The following is a 26,483-nucleotide window of genomic DNA, read 5'->3' on the forward strand; positions in this document are numbered from 1 at the left end:
CCCTTTTCTGGCCCTTTGTTGCCACAGAAATGGCCCAGCCAGCTGAGCCTCTGTCCAGGCTCTCCAGTAGCATGAGAGGCTCATGCCCCCCACCATTGTGGGGAGGCTGCTGACTTATTTATGGGCCACTTTTAGGAACAGTGCCCACACAGGTGCACAAAGCCACTACTCCTGGGCAACAAATAGCCATGTTGGCTCCTTGAGCAGGAACTGAGGGTGGGGCCCAATCAGCTGGAATGGAACACTGGTTATGGTAGCACCCTCGAAGCCCCTCCAGAAGGGACTCAACCATGTTGTGACTGGTGAGGCACTATCATGATTGAAATATTGAATCACATTGAAATAATAAATCAAACTCAGTAAGAATATAAATAAAAGAGCCAGCCATGGTGGCTCACGCCTGTAATCCCAGCACTTTGGGAGGCCGAGGTGGGCCGATCACCAGGTCAAGAGATCGAGACTATACTGGCTAACATAGTGAAACCCCGTCTCTATTAAAAATACAAAAATTAGCTGGGCGTGGTGACGTGTGCCTGTAGTCCCAGCTGCTTAAGAGGCTGATGCAGGAGAATCACTTGAACACAAAAGGGGGAGGTTGCAGTAAGACGAGATCATGGTACTGCACTCCAGCTTGGTGACAGAGCGAGATTCCATCTCAAAAAAAAAAAGAAAAAAAGAATATAATTAAGAGGCTGAAAATGAATCCCCATTAATTGGAATTACCTCTTGAACTAATTTTTAAATAGTGCCTCACTACTTAGGGACCATCGACCATAGGGACCACCCATTTATTTCAACCACATTGTGGGGCCTCCTGTCTTAAAGTGGAGACAAAACCCTCATGGTCACTTCTGATGGGGTGTGTGGTGACAGCAGTTTCTCTGGCTCTCTAACAATTCTGAGCTTTGCAGTGGCAGGAAGTGAAAATGACTCCTCAGAGGCTTCACAGTGGTGGACCCCTGGTGTTGCCCCTTCCCTGACCACCTGAGGGGAGGTGGGCAGGTGCAGCCACACATAAAGTGCTGCCCCATGCCCTTCTGGTGTGACACTGGCGGTGTGATATAGCTCATCCTGACACTGCAGGTGTCACAGTGAGCTGGAAAGTACTGGTGACTGTGTTCCACCTTTGGGCTCCATTCATGGGGGCTGCTTGCAGAAGCCCCCCGGCAGCCAGTACTCACAGTTCCCTCCTCTCCATATAAAGCCTCCTTTCTATGGGAGCGCTCATATGTTAGCAAGCTCGATGTTAATTAAGCATTAATTGGGTGGAGACCAATTGATTTCTCTGTCAGCTGCTCCAGCTCCCATTCCAAAGTATCTTTGAAAGGCAATAAAACATGGAATTTTGATAGATCTTTGCAAGACAGGCATATGAGCAAATGATTTTACTTTCTCAGTTGCTAGAGCTTTTTAAAGTGATTACTAATCAGGGCCCAATTCAATTTCTCTTAAGTGTCTGCTCTAAGAGGTGAAAACTTTTCAAGGAATTTAACAGGGGGACACTTGCAACTTCTCTTGATACACAAACTATAGCAAATGGTCTTCTTCCTGTCAAGTAATTTCAAAAAACTATTAAAAAACCACACTGAAAAAATTTCAAAACGCTTCAGGTAGAGAACTTCAATTCTTCTTAGAATATGATTAATAAGAGACTGAAAAATGAACCCATGTTTATTGGCGTTGTTGCTTAAACTAATTTTTAAATACTGCCTCACCACCTAGGGAAAACTAAATCACCTTTTCAATGAAGAGACACAAGGTAATTTAGAGTCACTAAACAGGCCATTAGGAAATATGTCTCTTGCCTAATAGTTAACCCACCCCCCGCCCCCCCACACAAATAATTTCCAATTTAGGATGGTTTGATGTATGATGTTTTGACTTCTTGCTGGTGTGAAAGTGATACACATTCAATATAAACTCTATACAACTGTGCTCTTTTTCACTCTCAGTACAGTATTCAATAAATGACATGAGGTATTCAACACAACTATAAAGTAGACTTTGTGTTAAATGATTTTGCTCAACTGTAAGTGCTCTAAGCACGTTAAAAGAGGTCTACACTTTTTAGAAAAACTTTTAGAAGCTATGATGTTGGAATGCATCTTTGGCTACGGTATTTTCTTTTTCTTTTTTTTTTTTTGAGACGGAGTTTCGCTCTTGTTACCCAGACTGGAGTGCAATGGCGTGATCTCGGCTCACCGCAACCTCCGCCTCCTGGGTTCAGGCAATTCTCCTGCCTCAGCCTCCTGAGTAGCTGGGATTACAGGCACGCGCCACCATGCCCAGCTAATTTTTTTTATATTTTTAGTAGAGACGGGGTTTCACCATGTTGACCAGGATGGTCTCGATCTCTTGACCTCGTGATCCACCCGCCTCGGCCTCCCAAACTGCTGGGATTACAGGCTTGAGCCAGCGCGCCCGGCCGGTATTTTCAACTTACGATGGGTTTATTGAGATGTAACCCCGTGGTAAGTCAAGGAGTACGTGTATATGCACACACAAAACTACAGATAAGTAAGGTATTCCCCAAGACTACCTTAAAGACAAACAACGCTACCCGGGGCCCAGGACTCCTGCTCTGAGCGGAGGCCTCCCTGGAGCGGTCCGGCTCTTGTCAGCGCCTGGCGCTCTCACACAAACGCCGCTTCCTTCAGCGCGGGCCTTACAAAGCCGTGCTGTTCCCGACGGAACAGCCTGTGGTCCAGTGTTGCACATTTCAGTATTTCCCAAACAGAAAGTACTGACCGTCACTGAATGTTTTCTACACGATTCCAATCATTGTCCCTATTCATAAAACGACTTTCAGCGTTCGGGGAAGGCACCAGTGCCCGGCTCTGGGCTGGACTACGGGGCTATCTGAGAAGAGCTGGAGGCCGGGGCTACCTCGGGAATCTCGCGGCGGGCACGGGTCCCAAGGCCTCCTGCGACAGCACCGGGTGGTAGCCCAGGCCATGCACACCGGAGCCTCGCGGGGCTGCTGGCCAGGAGACCCGGGCAGCAGGTGCGCGGCCGCAGGGCCCTGGCAGGGCTCCTTCGAGAAGGGGTCTTCGGAAGCAACCCATCGAAGAGGGAGTGGGAGGTGCTTCGGATGCAGCCCCCGCGGAAATAACCCAAGTGGTCTCGTGAGAAAGAAACCGGCCTCACTCTGCTTAATCCAGAATTTATCAAGCGTATATGGTCACAGACCGCCCCCCTCCAACGGCCCCGGTGCTCTGGTAGGACACCATTACTTTTATAAGAACTGCTGTGCACAGCATGCAGAATGCCTTCAGCAGGCCTAACCGCCAGCTTCCTCCCGGACGGGTTTACCTCACCCTGCAGCCCAGGATGCCGGAACAGACCCGGCCCCGTCCCGCCTCGCCTCGTTCCCGCCCCCTCCTCCCCAAGCTTCGCCCTGTCCACGCCTCCTTCCTGCCCCGCCCCACCCCTCCATGCCCGCCCTTCCCCCCGGCCCCTCCCCCCACCGTTCCGTCCTCGCCCAGGCTCCTCCCCCTCCCCGCCCCCTGCTCCATCCCAGCTCCGCTCCCCGGGAGAATCGAGGCCTTTGCTCACACCAGATGGGTCGGACTGCCTCACATGACCTCCTCTCTGGGGCTCACTTGCTATTTCCGAAAAGGGGGAAAGGATTTGGGGAGGACAATCCCGGCGCCTCCTGCTGGCTTTAGGGAGAGACAGGGCTGGGCTGGAGGAGAGCCCTGAGGAGCAGGCGGAGGTGGGTTGGCGAGGACCTTGTGTGACTTGTGCCGAGAAACTTCACTTATTCTCAGCGGTTGGCAGTTGTCAAACTACGTCTTATAGATGCTAAGTCACCATAGAGGTATCTTAGGTAGGTTGCAAATGCTTGATTTGAATTACTTTTTTTTTTTTTTTTAACCAAAGTATTTTAAATGATTTTTAAAGCTTACTTTAAAAGACCGCTCAAATGTGCTGTGTCTCATTTATGGTTCGTTATTCACATGCAAGAGGAGCTGGCTCTGCTATTGACAAGAGGGCTGCTGGTTCCCTCTGGAAGTGATTTTGAAAATTTTTAAGCAGCAAAACTTCCTTCCAAACCGAGAATTATGTGGTGCCTCAATAAATAAGACTGATATAAACTATATTTATTGAGATAGAGTGATTTTATAATCTTTATTGAATAGTTGATAACCTAGGGAAAGAAAGATGGAGCTGCAAGGAGGGAAGGCAGAAGGGAAGGGAAGCATCTCCAGGCTGTAGGTGGGAGAGGGAATGAAATGGTGGCTTAGACAGGTGCAGGAGGAGTGAAGGACTCATGGGTCGAGAGTCTTGCCTTTCCAGCTCCCGGTTCTTTTCTTGCTGATGGATTGGTTGTGGGTCATGGGGTGGCAAAAGAAAACCAGGAAGACTCTTGAGATTTCGGCTTGAGCGACTGGGCAGATTCTGGTGCCAGCTGTTGAAGTGGAGAGTGGGAAACTGAACGTGCCCTCCTGAGGGCATGCCCTGGTCTCGTGTGTGTGTGGGTACACTTTTGGGCGGTTACAGGAGGTAATGGTAAGGAATGATAACAGCAGAACATCAGCATAAGTGTGATAAAGGATTATAAAAATCCAGCCATCAAGGTAAACTCAATGTAACTACTCTTGCAAATTGAATAGCCTCTGGCTTTTACTAAAAATGGAATAAGGGATAGTAACTGTAGCTTTAATTCTATAACAACAGAGCTAAAAATCCACCGTAGCTATGTAGATTGCTGGCTACCTGAATGCATTCAGGTTTTTTCTAAATAATAAATTATCTAATAATTCTCTGTTTATGAATTGATGTGTCTCTTTGGGTCTTGGTTTCTCTTTTGCCCCCACAAGTTTGGTGACAAGGTTGGGACACCTTGAGCAAGCCTTTCTGCTGGGCTAACTGGAGGATGTGTAGCCGTCTCTGGTCAGAGAAGAAGCCCTATTTGCTGAAGTCTTTCTTCAACACTTTGACTCGGTAAGTCCATCTTTTGATCGATCCTACTGCTGTAGCTTACACTAAAGAAAAATCATGGTCATGTGTAAAGCTATATCCTCTCCCTAGCTCAAATGCAGGGACTAGAACCTATAATTAGAGAGCTAGAAAGAGAATAATGAAGAAAGGACATTTGCCTTGTAATACTGTCTCTATACTACCTATGAATAAGGAAGGAAAATTAACAAAGAAGTTTAGCTTGCTTACAGATTTTTTACAAGATCTGGTAGAAACATATTTTTGGCATGTCTGACAGTTGTAGTACTCAACACTGCTACTGTCTTACCTCCTATTGTGGGACCTAACTAATTTTAGTAATAAACTTATGTCGAGTTTTCTTTTCTATACCTCTAGCTTTCCATATTAGTGGCAATGCATCCCCCAGGGATTCAGAGATTTGCTTACTATAATATCTAGACATTTACAAAATAACTTAAAGAATCTTTCCCCACATCAGGGGTCCATATATGGATATATATGGATGATTTATTGATAGGTAACACCTCATGTGCTTGTAAACAAGATGCATTAGGCCAGACATGGTGGCTCACATCTGCAAAACCAGCACTTCGGCAGGCTGAGGTGGGTGGATTGCTTGAGCTCAGAGTTCGAGACCAGCCTGGGCAACATGGTAAAACCTCATATCTACAAAAACATACAAAAATTAGCTAGGCCTGGTGGTGGGTGCCTGTAGTCCCAGTTGTTAGGGACTGAGCTGTGCTGCCTCAGAAAACCCCCTCTGCGTGGACTGACCCCACCTGCCTCTGATTGCTCTGCAGCTGCATTCCTGAACCCCTACCAAGGTGCCACAACAAGCTTGCCAGTCGTGCTACTATTAAGCAAAGCCTAATTACAGCTATCAGGGCAGCATGGGCAGCCCGTGGGAGGGCAGGAAAACCATACATTGGTTATCTGTACCTGTAAATTCTATTTGACACAGATCTGTAAAAAATCCTGATTTCTGTCCTTTTTTGTTTAAAGACTGCCACCACAAAAGTCACAGGATGATGTATTGTAGGTCTGTTGCAAGTTAACGAATTATCTCTGCGCCTGTTACCTGCAATCCCCTTATGCCCCTCTCACCCCATAAAAACCCTTGTCTTGTAAGCTAGGGCTGCTGCCTCCTCTGAGCAGCCCCGCAGGTTAATAAACTTGCTTGCCTGACTTTGGGTCTGTTCTCCTTCCTCTCGGCAACCCTTACATTATTGGTGCCGAAGCCCGGGATGGGTAGGTTCTGGCCGGGCGTCCTTACTGGACTCTCTGGCCCTTTCTCTCTCCTTCCCTCCCTCTTCTATCGCTTCTCTCCAGGCCATCCTCCCCCTCCCCAAACCTGCTGAAGACCCAGAAAATCTCCCAGACTCTCCCATTGCTGGTGACCGCATCCACCATCAGAGCCTCTGCTGGGGTGAGTAAGAGAGATTGTTGCCATTTCCCAGAACCCTTGACCCTCTCTGCCTTCCCAAAAGACCCAGCACTGGTCCAAGGGCTTCCTCCAGCCTCCAGGCCTCCGGTTCCTCCGTTTCAGGGACACCTAACTTGATGGTTACCTCCCAAATCCCGGACAAGGCCCGTGGGACCGGGACCGCCCTCTCCTGCTGTCCTTGTCAATCTGCAGTCTCTTCTTCCTCTCTCTCCCTCCCCCATTCGCTATGGGAGCCTGTCAGTCTACCCCTTCCAAGACTACCCGCCTTGGGTGTCTCTTGCTAATCTCAATACTCTCGGCCTCTGTTCAGAAGTCCATCTTAAGAGGCTTATCTTTTACTGTAATACCGTCTGGCCTCAATACAAATTAGACAATGGTTCCCAATGGCCTGAAAATGGCACTTTTGATTTCAACGTACTTAAGGGCTTAGACAACTTTTGCTACCACAATGGGAAATGGTCTGAGATTCCTTATGTTCAGGCTTTCTTCACTCTTTCGTAGCTGTCCTTTGCTCTGCTGTCCTGCTCTACTTTCCAAATCTTCCTCGCTGGCTCCTAACCTGACTCCCTTCCTGTCACTCTGCCCACAGCTACGGCTGGCAACTCTTCTCCTGCCACATTCCCCACAGTCCCAGCCAACGACTCCTCTTCCTCTTACCTGGATGATTTTTTTCCTCCTTAACCACATCATGATCCCCCCACCAGAGCGTTGTAATCCTCCACCATACATCCAGCTCCAGCCCTCTGCTTCCCCCGCCACCTCCTTTCTCTTGGCTACCCTTACACCAGGTACTTGGGAGACTGTGCTGGGAGATCACTTGAGCCTGGGAGGTGGAGGTTCTAGTGAGCCGAGATCACACCAGTGCACTCCAGTCTGGGTGACAAAGTGAGACCGTATCCCCAAAACAAAAACAAGATACATTAGCTTTACCAAAATTCTAACCTCTCAAGGCCGTAAATCTCCTCCAAATAATTTGTAATATTGTTAAACCCAGGTCAAGTATTTGGAATATTTGTTATCAGCAGATGGATGGGAAATAGTTCTGTCCCCAAAGCCACCTGTTTTACAAATGAAGCAATAGCTCCAAGAAGCAATACCTTTGTCACTGTGAAGAAATAGCTCCACCCTGTTGAGGCTGTGCACACTGCAAGCAATGAGCCCTGCCTCTTCTGAGAGGTGAGCCACTCGTGGTGGTGCTGCCTGAAGCATCGTTAGATGCATTTTTGTAATTGCTAGCAGATGCTAAAGAAGCCTTCAGACCCTTAAGGAGCCATTGCTCTCCCATCTGTACTCGAGTCAGTTCCTAGCTGGTCATCTCTTCTCCCTTTCTGTAAGGGGAATAAGGGGGCTGGTAGTGGTGGCCATGCTTCCTCAAACACTAGCCTTTGGTTTAATTTTATGTGCCACTGGATTCTGTTGCTCCAGGGATGCCAGGCTGTTTAGAAGCCGTTCCAACATCTGGTCTCTGCTTGAGAAGGTGCAGGCCTTGGCTTGGGGGTGTAATTGTGTGGGCCTTGTGCTGTTGGGCTGTTGCTGCCTTTTTTTTTGAGACAGAGTTTCATTGTCACCCATGCTGGAGTGCAGTGGTGTGATCTCAGCTCACTGCAACCTCCACCTCCTGGATTCAAGCGATTCTCCTGCCCCAGCCTCCTGAGTAGCTAGGATTACAGGTGTGCACCATCATGCCTGGCTAATTTTTGAATTTTTAGTGGAGACAGGGTTTCACCATGTTGACCATGTTGGTCTCGAACTCCTGTGATCTACCCACCTCGGCCTCCCAAAGTGCTGGGGTTATAGGTATGAGCCACTGCACCTGGACTGTTGCTGCTGCTTTTTTTTTTTTTTTTTTTTTTTTTGAGACAAAGTTTCGCTCTTTTTACCCAGGCTGGAGTGCAATGGCGCGATCTTGGCTCACTGTTCCTCCGCCTCCTGGGTTCAGGCAATTCTCCTGCCTCAGCCTCCTGAGTAGCTGGGATTACAGGCATGCACCACCGTGCCCAGCTAATTTTTTGTATTTTTAGTAGAGACAGGGTTTCACCATGTTGACCAGGATGGTCTTGATCTGTTGACCTTGTGATCCACCCGCCTCGGCCTCCCAAAGTGCTGGGATTACAGGCTTGAGCCACTGCGCCCGGCCACTGCTGCTTTATAAGTTCCTATGACACAGCACTTGTCAGTGCTCTGCAAGCATTACTGGCTGACCCTAATGGGATTCTAGGAAGCTGTGAACTTTGAGCCCAGTGACTCCATTGCCAGATCCTGTCTGGACAGCAGCACGACCGCCTCGCAGCCCCCATCATAGACTTGTGGCCTCCATCTGATTCATCCTATACATGTTAACTTAATAGCATTCACTGATGGGTCTTATGTGAGAGACACAGGAGGAGACAGAAAGCATCCAATGTAGAAGTCAGTTCTCATGGGATTCTAGAGGCTTGCGTTCCCCCTACACATAAAGTGAGCCCAGGCAATGGAGCTCAGGTTTTATATGAGCTGTTAAGAGTCACCACTGGTCTTAATGTGTGTATCTATATCAGTAGTAAGTGTACGATTGGGGTCTGTCATCCTATGGGACAAATTAAAAAATAGAGGCTTTCCAATGCTAATGGGAATGACAACATCATGGGGAAAGCAACTGCTCATTTCTGTAATTCCTCTACCGGCTCTGTGGAGGCCTAGGCGGGAGGATGTTGGGAGCTCCATGAACTGTTTTCTAGCTGCCACTCAAGTCATTTACCAGCATCCAAGCCTGGGGCTTGGGGAGGCTGAATGTAGGCAGGGGTAGTGGGGACAGGAACAGGAATAGATGAAAAAATACTAAGGAAGCACTTGGTGCCGATTGGAAGGCAAAGTTGTCTAGGAAATTGTCTGGGTTTCCAGGTTGGGCAATTAGGGTGGGTAGCTGAGACATTCACACATTCACTATTAGTGGAAATACAGGAAGGGAGGGTACAGGTTTGCAGGACTCATTTATGGTCATGTTGAATTCAAAGTGGATGTAATAATAATACATGTTGATATCATTCTGAATGATGACAGAAATTGGATGCAAAGGAACATTGTGAACCAGGTGCAAAAATCTTGTGCCAATATAGCTCAAGAGATGAACTCTCTGAGGCGTCGGGTGTTATTAAGCTGAATGTTGTGAATAAGATGGAAAAGTATTTTTTTATGAGGAATTTAAAAAATGGCTGTAGATCTGCACTGACAAGTGAGAAAATAGCCAGCTCTACCTGTTAACCCCAAGGTATTCAAGGTGAAGGAGGAGGCTCCCGTTAACATGGCCTCACAAGAGAACCAGCCTTCGGAAAGAGGAGAGCAGAAGGCAATTTTTTACGGGTTAGGTGGAAGTTGTGGGGACATGAAATAGTGTCCTAAGAGGTATTTCCAGTTTTCTCTGAAGGATGATACCTTCACCTTCAAAGATTGTTCTTTTAATAACTTTTCAAGTACAATAACTGCACATAGTCAAAGATGGTCAAGTACAAAGGAAATAAGATACCACAAATGAAAATCAGCAGCACGACCCCACCTTCTGAAGAATTAACAATGGATTCTCAAAGACATAGATGTTGAAATGACCAGACATAGACTATAAAACAAATCTTACTGTGTTTAATAAAGACAAGCTTGAAAATATTTGCAGGGAATAAGAGAGTGTATAAGGTTATATAGTAGGTTTGAAGAAAAGGAACAGAACTCAGTTGAGATCTCTCAACATCCTTGTTGTTGGAACATTCTCTCTGGGACCCCTGAGCCCATCTAACCTCCAGTCTGTCCATCAACTGATCGCTGCTCAGTCACCTCAGACAATGCCATTGGGAGCAGGAGAACTGCCTAGCTGAGCCCTGCCTGAATGCCTGACCCATAATGAGGGAATGTGTTTTCTTTCCCAGTCCATAAGGGGGCGTAGTTTTAAGGGCAAGAACTTCCCAGTGCCATGCCTCCTTCCCATCTCTCTCCATCTGGGAGATTTAACGGTTATGTTTGAATTTCATGGGCATGGGAAGAAACTAAGAGTCAATCACTCCAGCAGAAGTTCTAAAGAACTCCTTTAATTGGCCTGGGGTCTTGGAGAATGTGGGGGTCCCTCCCAGGTTAAAAGCCCCTTCTTCCACACCCCTTGGGACTCCATGTTTGGGTCCCCTTCCACGAACCCTGTCTTGTGGAAGCTGCTTTTCCCCTCCTAAACTCCATCTCTCTCTCTCATTTCCCTACCACTAAGTGTGGAAGCTGTATTTCCTCTTTTGGGTTCCATCCTTCTGGAAACTCTCACTCAGTGTGAGAGGAGCTTTCCTTCTCTGGTTTTCCCCTCTGGGAACCCTTCTCACTCAGTGTGAGAGTGGCTTTTCTTCCTTTCACTTAGTGTGAGAGTTAACTATTTCTTTCTCCTTCTCCTTTTTCTCTCTCTGCTTTAAATAAAATCACTTTCTACAAACACTTTGGAGTTCGGCATTTACTTTTATGATGCACTGCGCCGTGGTCTCCTCTCTCATTCTTGGACCAAGAACCTGGAGAAACGTCCTCTCAGGGGAACTGAGGGCACCCTGAACCCCTGCACCCCAAGGTGACAATAAGTCATGGTATAAGTAAAAGTGAGTACCCAGCCACACCGTAAAGACACAGAGCCTGCCAGAAGCCTGGGCATCTGTTACTCTGACCCCTGCCTCACCTCTAAAGGCACCTGCTATCTTGGCCTTCGTGATCTATAACACAGTGCACTTCTAAATATTGCATATGTGTCCCTAAACGACATACTGTATCCACAACATTTAAAACCTTATTGATTGTGAAGTGTGCCATTATGTTATGTACCAATAATAAGAAAAAACAATGCAATTAAACTGACATGTTCTTGATTAGAATTTTCATTTTATGGTTATTAAAAAGAATATTTATCACTTGCAACTTACTAACTCAAACTGATGCCTCACACACACATGAAAACAAATAAAAAATTCTTAAGCAGCTCAAACTGCCAAAAAGGCCAGCTGTGCAGTTGGACTCAGGCAGACACGCAGCACTGGCACCAGCAGCTTCTCTATACGAGCTTTGATGAGGCTCTGGAAGTTTAAAGATGATGTCACCTATTGGCTAATGAGGTCAAATGGTCTTGACTTTCGTGCTAAGACTGTTAGCGGTCTGTAGGCAAGCCCAGAAACAGTGGAGATGCCCTCTGGTAAGAAATTCTCAGTGGCCAGAACTCTTTTTGGATAGAGGATGATACAGCAAGGGAAACGCAGACAGAAAAAACCTGGGTGAAAAGTGATGGGGAAAATGTGGAGCCCAACTAGGAAGAGGTTTTAAGACTACCTGAAGCAGAATATTTTGCTTTTTTTTAAATGCATGCATGAGTGTAATCTATAATAAAATCTCTGTGCACACACACCATAAATTTTTTTAATAAGCATAAAATAAAAATTTGAATCAAGAAAGTGTTTTTTTCATTTAACTGCATCATTTTTCATTATCTGTATGTAAGATAATCGCATACTTCACATTCAATAGGGTTTAAATGTGTTAACTAAAAAAAAAATCACAAATTTATAAATGTAGAGAGAAGACTTTATTTCTTATAAGGGTTAGAATCTACAAGGTGGCCATCCCGCAGGCTGAGAAGCGTAGACTGTGGCAAAGCCCAGAGACAGGCATTTCGAAAGAGGAGGGGCTGGCTTGGCACATTGGCTCATGCCTATAATCTTTGGGACCCAGAGGTGGGCAGGTCACCCGAGGTCGGGAGTTTGAGACCAGCCTGACCAACATGGTGAAACCCGCGTCTCTACCAAGAATATACAAAATTAGCTGGGTGTGGTTGTGCATGCCTGTAATCCTGTAATCCTAGCTACTCAGAAGGCTGAGATAGGAGAATCTCTTGAACCCGGGAGGTAGTGATTGCAGTGAGCCTAGATCATGCCATTGCATTCCAGTCTGAGCAAGGAGAGCCAAACTCTGTTCCCCCTCAACCCCTTTCCCAAAAAAAAAAGAGGAGGGGCTGAGGTAGTATCTTTGTGCTCAAAAAGTTGGCTGTTTAACAGCTTACAGGAGGAGCTATGAATATTCATGAAGACAGTCCTCATGCATGTGTATTGAACACACATGTATGTAACTTATGACAAGGCAGCCTCTGTAAACTGGACAGAAACAGTCTGTGATGGTTATCTACTTATCTGGAGAAAGTTACTGAAATCCATTTCTTGTCCAATTAAAGTTGTAGCTATGGCTGGTGTAACAGCGGGGTGAGTTAGTCATTGTCTAGTCGTGAGCTAAAAATGACTATTGTTTATCTCATGGTCAGTGCTTGCTTTGATGCTAGAGAAAAAGAAAAACCTTGTGGCAGTTGGAAAACAGTTTATTCTTTACAGCGTACGGGTGTGGGACTTAACCCTTTCCTGGGATGGCCTTGGGTCCTGTTCATAAGGCAGCATTTTATTGCCACAGAATCTGTTCTGTCAGTCTTACACCCTCTATTTTAGCATGAATACTGGTCACTTGTGTGTATACTGCAAGCAAAAGGGAGGGGGATAACGAGGCGTTGTCTGATCTCCCATCCCATCGTGGCTGGGAACTCAATTTTTAAGGGTTTTCTGGGTTTTTTAAAGGTTTTTCTTGGCCAAGAAGGGGTCCATTCAGTTGGCATGGAACTTAAGATTTTATTTTTAATTTGCAGATGTTATGAATACTGTATGTCGTGTAGGGATGTATATGCAGGTGAATAAATGAAACACAGCAAGGAATTGACTGGTAAAAATCAAGATGGTGGGCACTGTGGGGGATGAGGTAGGGGTCAGGGAGAGACCCTGGCTTCTGGCAGGCTCTAGGTCTTTACCTAGGTGGAAAGAACTTCGGGCTGAATGGGTTGGCTGAACATACATATTCAACAGCTTGTGGGAAGAGCTATGAATATTCATGATCTCCCACCCCATCATGGCTGGGAACTCAGTTTTTAAAGTGTGGTTGGGCATTAGTTTTACTATTATTGGGTGAATTATAGATATATGGCCTATGCACTTTTCTATGTGTGTTATTTTCATAATCAAAAAGTTTGAGGCCAGGTGCAGTGGTTCATGTCTGTTATCCCAGCACCTTGAGAGTTCTTAGAAACTCTGGGGGTGGGACACACAAGCGTTGAGAGGAAAAATCAGCTTTGTGGAAGGGAGGTTTGGAGGCCGAGTCCTTTAAGCGTCTTAAAGAATCCACTGTGGACGGTGGCTGTACTTCCTCCAGCACTAGCCTTTGGTTTACTTTTATGCACCACTGGATTCTGTTGCTCCGGGGATGCCAGGCTCTTTAGAAGCTGTTCCAGCAGCTGGTCTCTGCATGAGAAGGTGCAGGTGTTGGCTCTGGGACATGTAATTGCATGTGCCTCCTGATGTGGTTTCCAAGCATCCACTGTGGTTTCTTTGACTTTGGGGGAAAAGATGACAGGCCCTGAGCTGAAACAATTTGGAAGCAGAAATCCAAACATCGGGGACCTGAGTGAAGCAAGGGCAGGGTCCTGGACAGGCCTCTACAGAGATCCTTCTCCTTCTGGAGGGAGGATGGGATTATCTCTGCTGGGCAGAGAGCAGCAAGGGTTTCCTTTTAGATGCTGTGGGTGCCCCGCCAGCAAGAGCCCCAGCTGTGGCCTCAGGGGAAGGGAGGAGAGCTCTTTCGGTTTTGCTTTAGGTGTGTGTCTGTGTGTGTCCTAACCCAGTCCTCCCCACACTCCCTGACGTGCTGATCACCGTGACCACTTCTAAGGCCTGGGTCTTTGCATTAGAAACTTATTTGTTAGGGGTACAGGGGGAAAAGAAGGCACCTGGCACTCATCCTCATCTCCAGCTTCCATGTCTGGCAGAATGCCTTTGCCCCTCAGTGAGGTGGCGAGCTTTGCTGGCCCCACGGCCTTACTTGCCTGGTGGGGTGAGGCAAGGGGGACCCTGTCCATCACGTCTGGGCTGAGATGTCCCTGTCAGTGACCATGGTGGGTCCTCTGTCCTGCTGCTGCTTCTGTGGTCACATTGGGGGTCTGCTCCTCATGGACCCAGCACTGCTGTGTAATGAAAGTGGGGGGGTTCTAATTTTGTTGGCTTTATCTTAGTGAAATAAAGTTTAATATCACAGAACCGAAAACAAAGCTCATGAGTACAGGGTTTCAGCTACTCCCTTTCTGCAAAACAATAAATCCAACCTTAACATTTTCAGATTTTTCATGATTCTCACTCTTTTTTTCTAAGGTGAGATAATCCTAACAATATTCTTGGAGAAATTCTATGTGTGTGTGTGTGTGTGTGTGTGTGTGTGTGTGTGTGTGTAACTTTTTCCTTTGCCAGCTGGAATTAAACTTACTTGGTGAAAGAGACAGCAAGAAAACAACAGGCAATATTTCACATTTTAGGTGAAATAGCGGGGGTTTTAGACAAGATAATGATGATGAGAGGTTGATGGATAAATAGATAGCATTTTATGATCAGTGACTCTGAGTATTTAAAAATATGTGACTTGCCTGAGAGATGTGTGTTCATGTGTATGTCAGATGTGTGTGCACATGTTTGTGTGTGGTGGTGTAGCCATGCATATGTCAGAGTTGGAACTGAATGACTAATGTGCCACTCTGTCTTAGGCATGTTCTTTTCTTCTTGTATTATGGGTTGATTAAGTAAAAGCTAACCTGACTAGACAGGGTGCTGGGGCTCACGCCTGCAATCCCAGCACTTTGGGGGGCTGAGGCAGGAGATCACCTGAGCTCAGGAGTTCAAGGCTAGGCTAGCACTCAGCTAGCTCTGAGAAGTAACTGAGCAACTTGATAATCAAGAAGATAATAGTAGTCTAAGACAGCAGGCGAAAGAAGTTAGAGTCAGATGCTTGGTTCCCCTATAGAAGCTAAAGATAACATCTTAACACGTGTCCCTGAGTTGTTTTCCAGAAACCCTGACCCCCACCAAACAGATCTGTGGCACACAGACCTCTGATGAGGAGGAACCAAAGACTGAATTCTGGACTACCATTCTTTGTTCTCAATTTCTTCCTGAAGGGCCTGGAGGGAGTCACACCCATGAGCCAGAGCTAACATTCTTTCTTGATGACCGCAAATTTATAAACAAAGCTGCTTTTCATTACTAATTGCAAATCAGAAAATCTTTAAATCTACCTACGACCTGTAAGCCCCAACTCTACCAAAAAAAAAAAAAAAAAATTAGCCAGGTGTGATAGTGCACAGCTGCAGTCCCAGTTGCTTGGAAGGCTTAGGTGGGAGGATCGCTTGAGCCCAGGAGGCAGAGGTTGCAGTTAGCTGAGATTGTGCCACTGCTCTCAGCCTGGGTGGAGTAGAGACTCTGTCTCACAAAACAAACCAAAAACTAACCTGGCTCTAAAAGCCCAATTTTTCTCTCAGTGACAATTTTGTGATTGTGTTTCTTCATCTTTTTAAGTCTGTAAGATTTTTGCCAGCTTTACCAAACACAAGAATCTAGGAGATGCTGTAATAGGGGCTATGATTGGGAACTGGGTATTCATGAAGAGGAGGAGATACAGTGATACATTGGGCATTTATTAGCATAAGATGGACAAAATTTTTCTTTTAGTTTTCTTTATTTCCCCCAGGAAATCATACCTGATGTGTAGGAAAGTGTGGGGGCGGTGGAAGGAATGTGGACTGTTGCCTCTCACGGCTTGTCTGGTTGACCTTGGACGAGGTAACCCATCTCAGCTGCAGCTGTCTCACGGTGCAGTGGGGAAAGCAGCCTCCTGCCGAGGTGGCTGTGTGGGATAGGAATACGCTTCGAGGCATGGAGCATTGACGCCGTGCTCAGGACTCCCGCCTCTCGCTTTGAACAGATGGGTGACGGGGCACATGGCATGGTTCCGAAGCCTGCTAAAGGGAATGATTTACTTAGAAAGTCAGGTCCAACTAAGTGATTCCCCTTCTTTTTCTTTTTAAGAAGTAGGGTTGATGGGGAAACCTCCCCTCTGTTTCTGGAGGGAGACCCCTGGTGCAGGAGAGCAGGCAAGTTCACACGTGTGGGGGCTGCACACACTGAAAGCGTGGACCCGTGGTTGAAAGCCAGCTCTTCCTGGGAGATTCTTGCCCTGTTGTAAAGGATGACAAGCGGCATAAGATCTTTGTGGGGCATTTTGTCAGAAGAGAGAACTTGGGAAAAAAATCCTCCCTTTAAGAGAGTTTTCTCTGTAAATGGGAAAGTGGCTTTTGAAGGCTGTGAAAGTAAAACACTTAAAATTGAAGAACGAATTCAAGGAATGTAAATGGGGCAGTTTTCACATACTTCTGTTCAGGCTGTCTTTTGGTTTGGGGATTTTTTTCAGCCTGATGATCTTAATTGGATTCCAGAAAAACGTTTCTAAGTGAATACTGTTTAACCATTTTGTCATGCTGATCATACCTGGTAGGATAAGAGCAAGCCACACATTTTTTCATTTTCCTGAGACAGAGCAGGGGCCCCATTTTAGGGCCTGTGACCCCCCAAACACAGAAACAAAGGAGAATCTTGAGTTCCCTTAAGAGAAATTCCAGGTACCCAGCTAGCCTTGAGAAGTGAATGAACAACTTGATAAGTAAAAAGTTAATGGTAGTCAGAAAAACAGCCAAGGAAGTTAGAGCCAGACGTTCATTCTGACTAAAGATAACATCTTAACGTATGTCCCTGAGTTGTTTTTCAGAAACCTGGATCCCCACCAAACAGATCTGTGGGACACAGGCCTCTGGGAACAGGGGACTGAAGACTGAATTCTAGACCTGAATTCTGTGTTCTAAATTTCTTCTCAAAGGGCTCTAGGGAGTCACACCCACAAACCAGAGCTAACTGTCTGATGACCCCAAATTTATAAACAAAGCTTCTTTTCATTAACTAATTGCAAATCAGAAAATATTTGAATTTACCTATGACAGTAAGCCCCTTGTTTGAAGATTTCCTGTCTTTTTGGGCCAAAACCAACATGTAACTCCCATGTACTGACTTAGGATTTTGCCTATTACTTTTGCTTTCCTGAGATTTACCCTTGCCATTAGAAACCTTACCTGCAAGCCATTGGAGAGGTCAGAATTTAAACATTAGCTGCTGGTCGTCCTTTCTTTGTGCCCTGCAAATAAACGCCTTCCTTTCTGCCACGGCAAAACCCACATGGATATCTGGTCTTACTGCACTGGGCAAGCAGGCCCCACGTGGGTTCTACAACCTTCCTTCTGCCCATTTAATGGTCTCTGGATATTTCGAGCAGACTCCAAAATTTTCCCAGTTCCTCTCAGACCCGTAGGGTATAACATAAAAACTTTAAACTCCTAGACTATTTGTCCTCTAACATCCATCTCCCTTCTTCCTTAGGAATGGAATCCTGACTTGGTTTGGGTGTCACCGTGCCCAGACGGAAAGCTCCCTTCCTTAGCCTCTGTGCATCTATCTGCACGTTGACACCATCTGGTGAAGAGTTTACCATCTCATGGTTTCGGGCAAAGCTTTTGCTTTTGTGGCTGAGGCATGTTCCTTCTTTGCTTCCCTCTCTCTTGCTAGACAAACAAGAGGACAGGAGATCAGCTATCTGAGGCCAAAGAATGGGGAGTGAAGCCAGGGAGAGCGCCCGCCTGGGACTGCCTCCTTTGGCGTTTGCTTTGTTTGCAATACCGTCTCCTGGATAGGTGCAGGCCACTGTCACTTGGGTTTTCTTTTGCTTGAGCTGAGTGTAGTCCTCAATGACACATGGAGGGGGCTATGAGTGTTTGCATGGGGGCAGAGTCCTCCTGCACCAGTGCAGCCTCAGGAAAGGCCTCTCTCAAATCTGCCTTGTTCTCCCATCAGGAAGCAGAGAGGAGGGGACTGGGCCAGGAAGAGAGCGTGGCCTGGAATATCACTCACTCAAGCATGGGGGTCTCTGTGAGTGGACTCTGTGTGCTTCTCCTATTCAATCCTGATGTCCTCAGGGGTTGGGCATTGTCTTGCCCTCATTTTCAGTAAGCCTAGAGTGAGGCTAGGCATTGAGGAGGAGACATCTGTGAGCGCACATTCTGATTGGTGCTCAGGTGGTCACCACCAGCTCGCAGAGAGCAGGTGGGCCAGGTTGGGGCACCCCACCACCCATGGGAGAGCACATAACCTAATGCGCTAGGTGTCTGAGACCGTGTGCATCAGTGGGTCCCGAGTCTAGGAGGTGACAGGGCAGGGAGGATGCCTCATCCTCAAACCACAGTGGGCCTTTCAGGTTCACTTTTGTTTTTGAAATGGAGTGTTGTTCTGTCTCCCAGGCTGGAGTGCAGTGGTGTGATCTTGGCTCACTGCAACCTCTGCCTCCCGTGTTCAACTGATTCTCCTACCTGTGCCTCCTGAGTAGCTGGGATTATAAGTGCGCACTACAGCACCCAGCTATTTTTTGAATTTTTTTTTTTAGTAGAGATGGGGTTTCACCCTGTTGGCCAGGCTGGTCTTGAACTTCTGACCTCAGGTGATTGTCTGCCTCAGCCTCCCACAGTGTTGGGGTTACAGGCCTGAGCCACCGCGCTGGGCCAGGCTCACATTTTGGTTAGAAGTGCATTAGGGAGTCTCCCACAGTGCAGAGAGAGAGAAGAGGGAGGAGCTAACACGTCTTGCCTGACTACTGTGTCCCCATCAGGACTCAGCATGTTCCTGCAGCCACCCAGAGATGTGGTTACTAAAATTGCCGTGGCAGAGGTAAAGCAAGGAAGAAGTAAATCGCCCAGACATCGGAGGGAAGAGGCCGCACATTCGACCCACCTCCAACAGGGAAGCCACTGTGCTTTCCGTAGCAGCTGGGACACAATGGTGAAAATTCCATTTCACAGACTGGCTCCTGGGAAATTCTAAGCAATTGAACTGGATAATAAAATTGGTGTTTTAAATCTTGTTATGATTTTTAAAAATTTAAATTCATCAAGACTTTCCTTCCCGGATCTTCTCCCCTGAGTTCCCAGCTGCACACTTTGCCTCTGACTCAGATATAAAGGCATCTCAGTATCTTCATCTTTCCCCTTGCTCAGGCCTCAATCCTGGGAGTCATCTGACTCCTCCCGAATTTTCCTCATGTCCTGCAGCAGCGACCGCATCTGACACGTTGTGTGACTGGCTGTCCCCCGTTGAAATCATAGCTCTGGAGGGCAGGGTGTGTGTCTTTGTTTTCCATCCCGGTGCGTGGCGACACTGTGTGACCTTGGCGCCGATCAGGGGCTCAGTGAGTTGAAAACGGTGGTCTGTGCACTCACCGCCTGAGGTCAGAATCTCTTCTCCCTGTGCCCGCCTCTCCCATTAGGCTTGGGCTGTGTTCAGGTGCAGACCCTGCTGAGTCACTTCTGTATTTCCAGGGCTGGCCGCTGCAGTAGTGCAGGAAACGTTTCTTGAACTAAGTTGAACAGATCAGAGCAGCTGGGATGTCAACAGGTGAACCTGGATGAGGTGAGATAGGGCGGTCTTGGAGCCTTTCAGGTCCAGGGCCATGCCTTAGCAGATGGCATGTCTTAGTTTGTTTCCCTAGAAGCAAACTGAGGAAAAGATTGCAGCACAAGGTACTTACCTGGGAGGTACAGGAGAGGAGCAGGGACAGCAGGCAGGGCTGCAAGCAGGGGAGCCGGCCACTCTGGTGGGAGGCTGGAAACGCTGGACTGGTACAGACACACAAACTCTCAGGGGTGCTGCCCTGGGGCTTCCGCCAGAGGCCGCAGGGAGGGCAGGATGGTGGTGCCAAGATGCAGACTGCAGTGGGGTTGGGGGCGGGATGCCGAGCTGCTGTGTGGTGGGTCTGAGAGGTGAGTGGTCCTCTGAAGCAGCTGCTATTCACTGGGGAGAGTGCAATCTTCCTCGGGGAGGGAGGGCATCCTGATCCAGGATGGGAGGGAGCAGGCAGGAGCACCCCAACAAACTGCTGGGGTCACTACTTCTGTCATGCTGATTCTTGAACTGGAGGGTGAGAAGCAGCAGAACGTGGCTGCTGCATGAACGGAGTGTTGCACCTGGGCCAGGGTAGCCAGGGCTCTGTTTTAATAAAGCAACTCAGCTTTGGATCTGGGTGGACCCAGGTTCAAATCCTGCTTGTGACCCTTTCCAGCTGCTTAATCTTAGGCAACTTACTTGGCCTGTCAGCCATGTTTTCCTTGGTGGTGAAATGGAGACAGGGAGCTCCCCGGTAGGAAGGCTGTGGCCCTACATGATAGGTGCAGGCTGGAGACCTGGGGTGGTCTAGGTTCAAGGCAGGCCACACGCAACTGTGTCCCCTCCCTCCCCCAGCCCAGCATCACCTAACCACATGCTGTTTTTATTAGCTAAGATAAAGCTAGCTGCTATAATAGATCAACCTCAGCTTCTCCGTGGCATGATTGAACACCTTAGAATTTTATTCCTTACTCAGGGAAGCTCAGTCTATGGAGGTAAGAAGTGGAGGGTGCTCTCTGTAGTTCTGACAGATCCAGGCTGACAGTCCCTGCCATCCCCAAGGCTCAGCTCCTGGATGCCCTTGGCTGCAGACAGTGGAAGACAGAGAGTAGAAGTCCTGCCTGAGGTCACTCAGCACACGTCAGCTTTGTTCCTAGTCCATGGCTGGAGCGCAGTCACATGGTGCAGGGCTGCAAAGGCTGCCGGGAAGTGTGTTCTGTATTATGTGCCCTGAACAAGGGAAAGGTTTGGTGAAAGTTTGCCAGCTCCACCACAGCGCTGCTGTGACGGTGGAGATCAAGTGCATGAGGCACTGGCTTTCACACAGGTAAGGCATCTTGACTGCTACGAGCTGGGTTTTCCTCCAGCTTCTGCTCCTGTCCAGACAGAACACCTATTTTTTTTTTCTATCCACTGAATCAGAGAACCCGCCTTTCTCAGGGCAGAGTCCAAATTCCCAACTTGTATGAAATGAGATTTTCTTCCCAGTAATACATAGTGGAATGTCTACAGACATCTGTAAGTGTTTGTTGCACCCCGTGATTTCTCCCTTGGCAGGGACCTGTGGCCATTGCATCTGGCTCCCCAGGATGGGGCTGTGAGCTGAGGTTGGGACGCTGAGAGAATGCCAGGCCCAGGATTTTCCCGATAAGCAACTAGATCCTGAACACAGGTTTTTGATGAGAATCAGATTTTGAAGACTGCTCTGGTTTATAAGAGCTTCCTCATGAAGAAGGCTTTGTAGATCTCACCATTTACAGATATGAGACAAATTTCCTTCTGAGTGTCTCATTCTGCTCTGACGTCCCTGGGAACACACATCCGAGTCAATATCTTCAATCTTTTCAAATTAAATTAGCTCCCTCTAGGGAGCCAGATAAAGGAATGCTTGAAAGCAATGGAACAATATAGATTTGTCCATTTTTGATGCTTGGGTTAAATTTTATTTTTAAAATGACTGTTCCGTATTGCCTAAACCATCTATTTTGAGAATGATTTGTCATTATTTCTAAAATCATATTTATAACTCTGCCCTAAATTGTAACTAAATTGGAAAAACGTACTTAAATTCTGCCTAAGTGATAACTTAATCCGCATTTAAAGGACTTCCTTGGATGGAGGACACTGGAAATTTAAACTTTGCAACCTGTCTTTTTACTACCCTTTTCTGTTCATCGTAGATCGGCCTAATGGCATAAACTAATAATAATATGGCAGGTATTTAAAGGCTTAAAACCACAGACCTGTGTTGGGAAACTATTCTTCTTCAAGAAAGTATATGCCACTCTGCAAGAAGCCAGATGTCCTTCCACTGGGGCACATCTGGCTGATGGCGGCTGCTCACGTCCTCTCTGACCAGGGGCTGATGGCGGCTGCTCACGTCCTCTCTGACCAGGGGCTGATGGCGGCACTGCTCACGTCCTCTCTGACCAGGGGCTGATGGCGGCTGCTCACGTCCTCTCTGACCAGGGGCTGATGGCGGCTGCTCACGTCCTCTCTGACCAGGGGCTGATGGCGGCACTGCTCACGTCCTCTCTGGCCAGGGGCTGATGGCGGCACTGCTCACGTCCTCTCTGACCAGGGGCTGATGGCGGCTGCTCACGTCCTCTCTGACCAGGGGCTGATGGCGGCTGCTCACGTCCTCTCTGACCAGGGGCTGATGGCGGCACTGCTCACGTCCTCTCTGACCAGGGGCTGATGGCGGCACTGCTCACGTCCTCTCTGACCAGGGGCTGATGACGGCTGCTCACGTCCTCTCTGACCAGGGGCTGATGGCGGCACTGCTCACGTCCTCTCTGACCAGGGGCTGATGACGGCTGCTCACGTCCTCTCTGACCAGGGGCTGATGGCGGCACTGCTCACGTCCTCTCTGACCAGGGGCTGATGACGGCTGCTTACGTCCTCTCTGACCAGGGGCTGATGACGGCTGCTCACGTCCTCTCTGACCAGGGGCTGATGACGGCTGCTCACGTCCTCTCTGACCAGGGGCTGATGGTGGCTGCTCATGTCCTCTCTGACCAGGGGCTGATGGTGGCACTGCTCACGTCCTCTTTGACCAGGGGCTGATGGCGGTTGCTCACGTCTTCTCTGACCAGGGGCTGATGGTGGCCCTGCTCACGTCCTCTCTGACCAGTGGCTGATGGCGGTTGCTCACGTCCTCTCTGACCAGGGTGACCACATGCTCTGGCTTGCTGGCCATATCCAGTTTTTCTGTTGTTCTAATGTCGTAATAGGGCCCCATTCACTCTCAGAAGTGTCCCCTTTTGGATCACCCTACATGGTCACCCTATATCTGGTTGATGTGATATTAATAAGCATAAAGTGACCTTTGAGGAAGCAGGATCATTTATCCATTGTGGTGACTGGAGTCTTTCTGAGAAATACCGACTTTATTTTAAAAGATTTCAATACCTTCAGACACATTGAGTTTTGATGACATGAATTGTATGTATAAAGAGTGTTCAGTAAGCTCAGAGACAATAACTGAAAGCACATGAACCACAGAGCTGTGGAATCTAATATGGCAGAACCGTGTTCCATCTTCTACTCCCAGAAATCAGCAGCTCCACCTAATGGTTCTCTGGACCTGGTGAGCCCTGAAAGCCCTCCATTAGGTGAAGATGGAGCTCACAGCTCCTGGCCTCAGGCTGTGCCTTTCCTTATCTCTGTTGCTTTCCAGATGATGCCAGCAGTCCCTCCCTGGTTAGCCTGGCACTTTCTGCCATGTACTTATGTCATGCCTGCAGCCAGCCACTGCTGCCCGGAATCTTCAGTGGCGCCCCTGCCTTCAGTGTCTTCTGCCCAGCTCCATCAGGGTGTCTGTTTCTAGGACTTCTGCCAGGAGATATGGCACACCTGCCATCCAGATCCGAGGTGGGTAGAGGGACAGGCAGGTGTGGGCCCTCATCTGGGGTCAGCAGGCATTCAGAGCCAGGGTCTGCAGGTGGAACTCCAACCCCACACCCATTGGCTATGTGACCTCAGACAGGCTTCATAACCTCACTGTGCCTCAGTTTCCTCAGCTGTCAAATACCTAATAGTTGCTACTCCCAGGGTGTCACAAGGATTAGAGGCATCACCCCCATGCCTGAGCTCAGTGTATAGGAGGTGTCACCCCCCTGCCTGCCTCAAAGCCTGCCTGACTAACTCCTGATGCCCTACGGGAGGTGCTCTCTGTTGTTCAGACAAAGATGTTTCGGTTCAGAGAGACAGACTTGCTGGGCTCAGGGCACCCCTAATGACCTCACTAAGGGTGGCCTAGAACCCCAAGTATGGAGAGGTGTCCTGGTGCCGGGAGGAGAGAGGTCCCAAGAGCCTCCAGCCTGGGTGTCTGTCTTTCTTCTCTGGAGGTGTCCTCACCCATGGCAACACTCCTGTTCCCAGCTCCCAGTTGGGCCTCTGAGCTGTGGAAAGGTGGCTCGCCGCTGGGCTGGCAGCCCAGAACCTCATCTTCAGAGGGCACAACTGAGTGAAGAGTGAGATTGGGTGTTTCTGTCACCTTGCAGGGCCCTGGCAGGCTCTCTCCTGTCTTTGCTCCCCTCCACCTGGGGCCCCACACCCAGCTCGCCTGACCCCTCCACCTGTTCTCTGTGCAGCTCTTCCTGTTCAGGCTGCCTCTTACTGATGCCTATTGTGGCAACATACCAACAACAAGCGCTTTGCAGGAGTTCAGGGTCTCCCCAGCCCCCAACCCCACAAGACTGTCAACTGCTTGAGGCAGGAATGTGCCTATTGTGCTCTCTGCTCAGCTCCCTGCCAGCACCCACCCCAGACCCTCTCAGTTGGAAGAATGGGGGACATCACCAGAGTCTCGTCATTGTTTCTGAATATGGGGAAATAGTCCTCACCTGCTATGGTTGTTATGAGAATAATGAACCCTTCCTAAGGACCATGTCTGCAGCAGGAAGGCTCGCAGCAAATACCCACTGCTACTGTCACTCCCTTACTCCACAGAGAGAGACAGTGGCCACCTGGGATTCCCCTCCCTTTCCACACTGCCCATTGACTTCCTCTTGCTATGCACCCACCCTTCTGGTGCATGCAGCCCGCTTTGGTGGGGTGGTGGGTGGGTGGGAGGCTGGAAAGGTCGTGGCCTGTGCTTTCAAGCTTTCCAGTTTATGTGGAGGCTTTTCTTCAGCACAAACTACCATTCCTCATAATGGAGCAGTTGCTTGCTGTGGGTATATCTTGTTCTTTCAAAACTCCTGAGCGGTTGTTGTGAGAGTGATCTTGACTGGGAGTGGCATCTGAATTAGGGATAGAAACCAAGGGACAGAATAGTTATTTAGAAAAGTTTCAATAATTACTGCCATTTGCACAGGATTCCCACTTAAATAGGCAACTCTGAAGGCAAAGAGCTTAGAGAGTCTGCTGCTGGGGCCAGGAGGTTGTGTTGGAAACAGCTTTGTGTGTCTGGAATTAGAAAGCTGAGCTCCAGTCCTGTGCCACGAGGCAGGTCCTTCCACCTCTCCAATTCCCAGTTTTCCCGTCTGTAACTACACCCACACTTCAAGAATTAAACCACAAATGTACACACTAGCCCAGTGCCTGTCATGGCACCCACAGACTGGGCAGGAATTGCCATGGCAGCTTGTTTTGACAGAGCACCTAGCAGTACCAAAGGACTGTCTCAGTCCATCATTTCTTTGGACCTTTTTAAGAATCCTGTAACATACACAGAGCAGGGACTCTCATCTCTAATTTTTCAGTGAGACAGAGGTTAAGGGCATTTAGCCACAAGATGAAACACTGCAGAAAAGAAACTGGAACTTTTTTTTTTTTTTGAGACAGAGTCTCACTCTGTCACCAGGCTGGAGTGCAGTGGTGACAACCTCTGTCTCCTGAGTTCAAGCAATTCTCCTGCCTCAGCTTCCCAAGTACCTGGGACTACAGGCATGTGCCACCAGGTTTGGCTAATTTTTTGTATTTTAGTAGAGACAAGGTTTCACCGTGTTAGCCAGAATGGTCTCGATCTCCTGACCTGCCTCGGCCACCGGGATTACAGGCATGAGCCCCCGAGTCCGGCCAGAAAATAGAGCTTTTAATCTGATTCTCAGTCTTGTTCATTTCTTTTTTTTATTTATTGAGAGGACATCCGTATAACATAAATTTAACCATTTTACACTGAGGAATTCAATGGCATTTAGTAGATTTAAAATGTTATGCAACCACTACGTCTATCTAGTTCCAACATGTTCCCAGGTCATGAATATTTATCCCTAAGTTTTATCCTAAGATTTTAAAAAGTGGTTTTAGCTCTTTTACTGCATTTAGGTTCACTGATCTATTTTGAGTGAATATTTGTATATGATATGAAGTATGGGGTCCAATTTCATTCTTTTGCATGTGGCTATCCAGTTTTCTCAGCACCATTTGTTGAAAGACTGTCCTTTCTCTTTTGAATGTTCTTGATACCCTTGTAGAAAAGCAATTGTCCATAGACAGCAGGTTTATTTTCAGACTCTCAATTCTATTCTACTGGTCTGTATGTTTATTCTCATACTAGCACTATACGGTTATGATTACTGTAGCTTTGTAGTAAGTTTTGAAAATGGCAAGTGGAGTTCTCCAGGTTTATTCTTCTTTTTCAAGATTGTTTTAGCTTTTCATGGCCTCTTGAAATTCCATACACATTTGAGAACTGGCTTCTTCATTTCTGAAAAACAGACCATTGACTTTGACAGGGATTGCACTGTATTTGTAGAGCACTTAGAGTAGTATTGTCATCT

At 47.8% G+C, this 26,483-nt stretch overlaps 1 long non-coding RNA gene across 5 annotated transcripts in view; it reads left to right on the top strand.

Annotated features, from left to right (window-relative positions):
- The first annotated feature begins 3,503 nt into the window (after positions 1–3,503).
- LOC103793689 (uncharacterized) overlaps positions 3,504–26,483 on the top strand; it is a 142,029-nt gene continuing 119,049 nt past the window's right edge. For 2 of the 5 annotated variants that reach the window (XR_013518816.1, XR_013518813.1), the window contains exons 1-2: positions 3,504–3,829; positions 4,824–4,947. This is a non-coding gene — a long non-coding RNA (uncharacterized LOC103793689). Of the gene's footprint in view, positions 3,830–4,823; positions 4,948–6,273; positions 6,371–17,706; positions 17,858–18,985; positions 19,233–26,483 lie in introns of those variants that run through there. The other 3 variants (XR_013518812.1, XR_013518815.1, XR_013518814.1) reach the window with 3 other exon arrangements.

The sequence above is a fragment of the Callithrix jacchus genome, chromosome 6 (assembly GCF_049354715.1).
Source record: "Callithrix jacchus isolate 240 chromosome 6, calJac240_pri, whole genome shotgun sequence".
NCBI classification, from domain to species: Eukaryota; Metazoa; Chordata; class Mammalia; order Primates; family Cebidae; genus Callithrix; species Callithrix jacchus.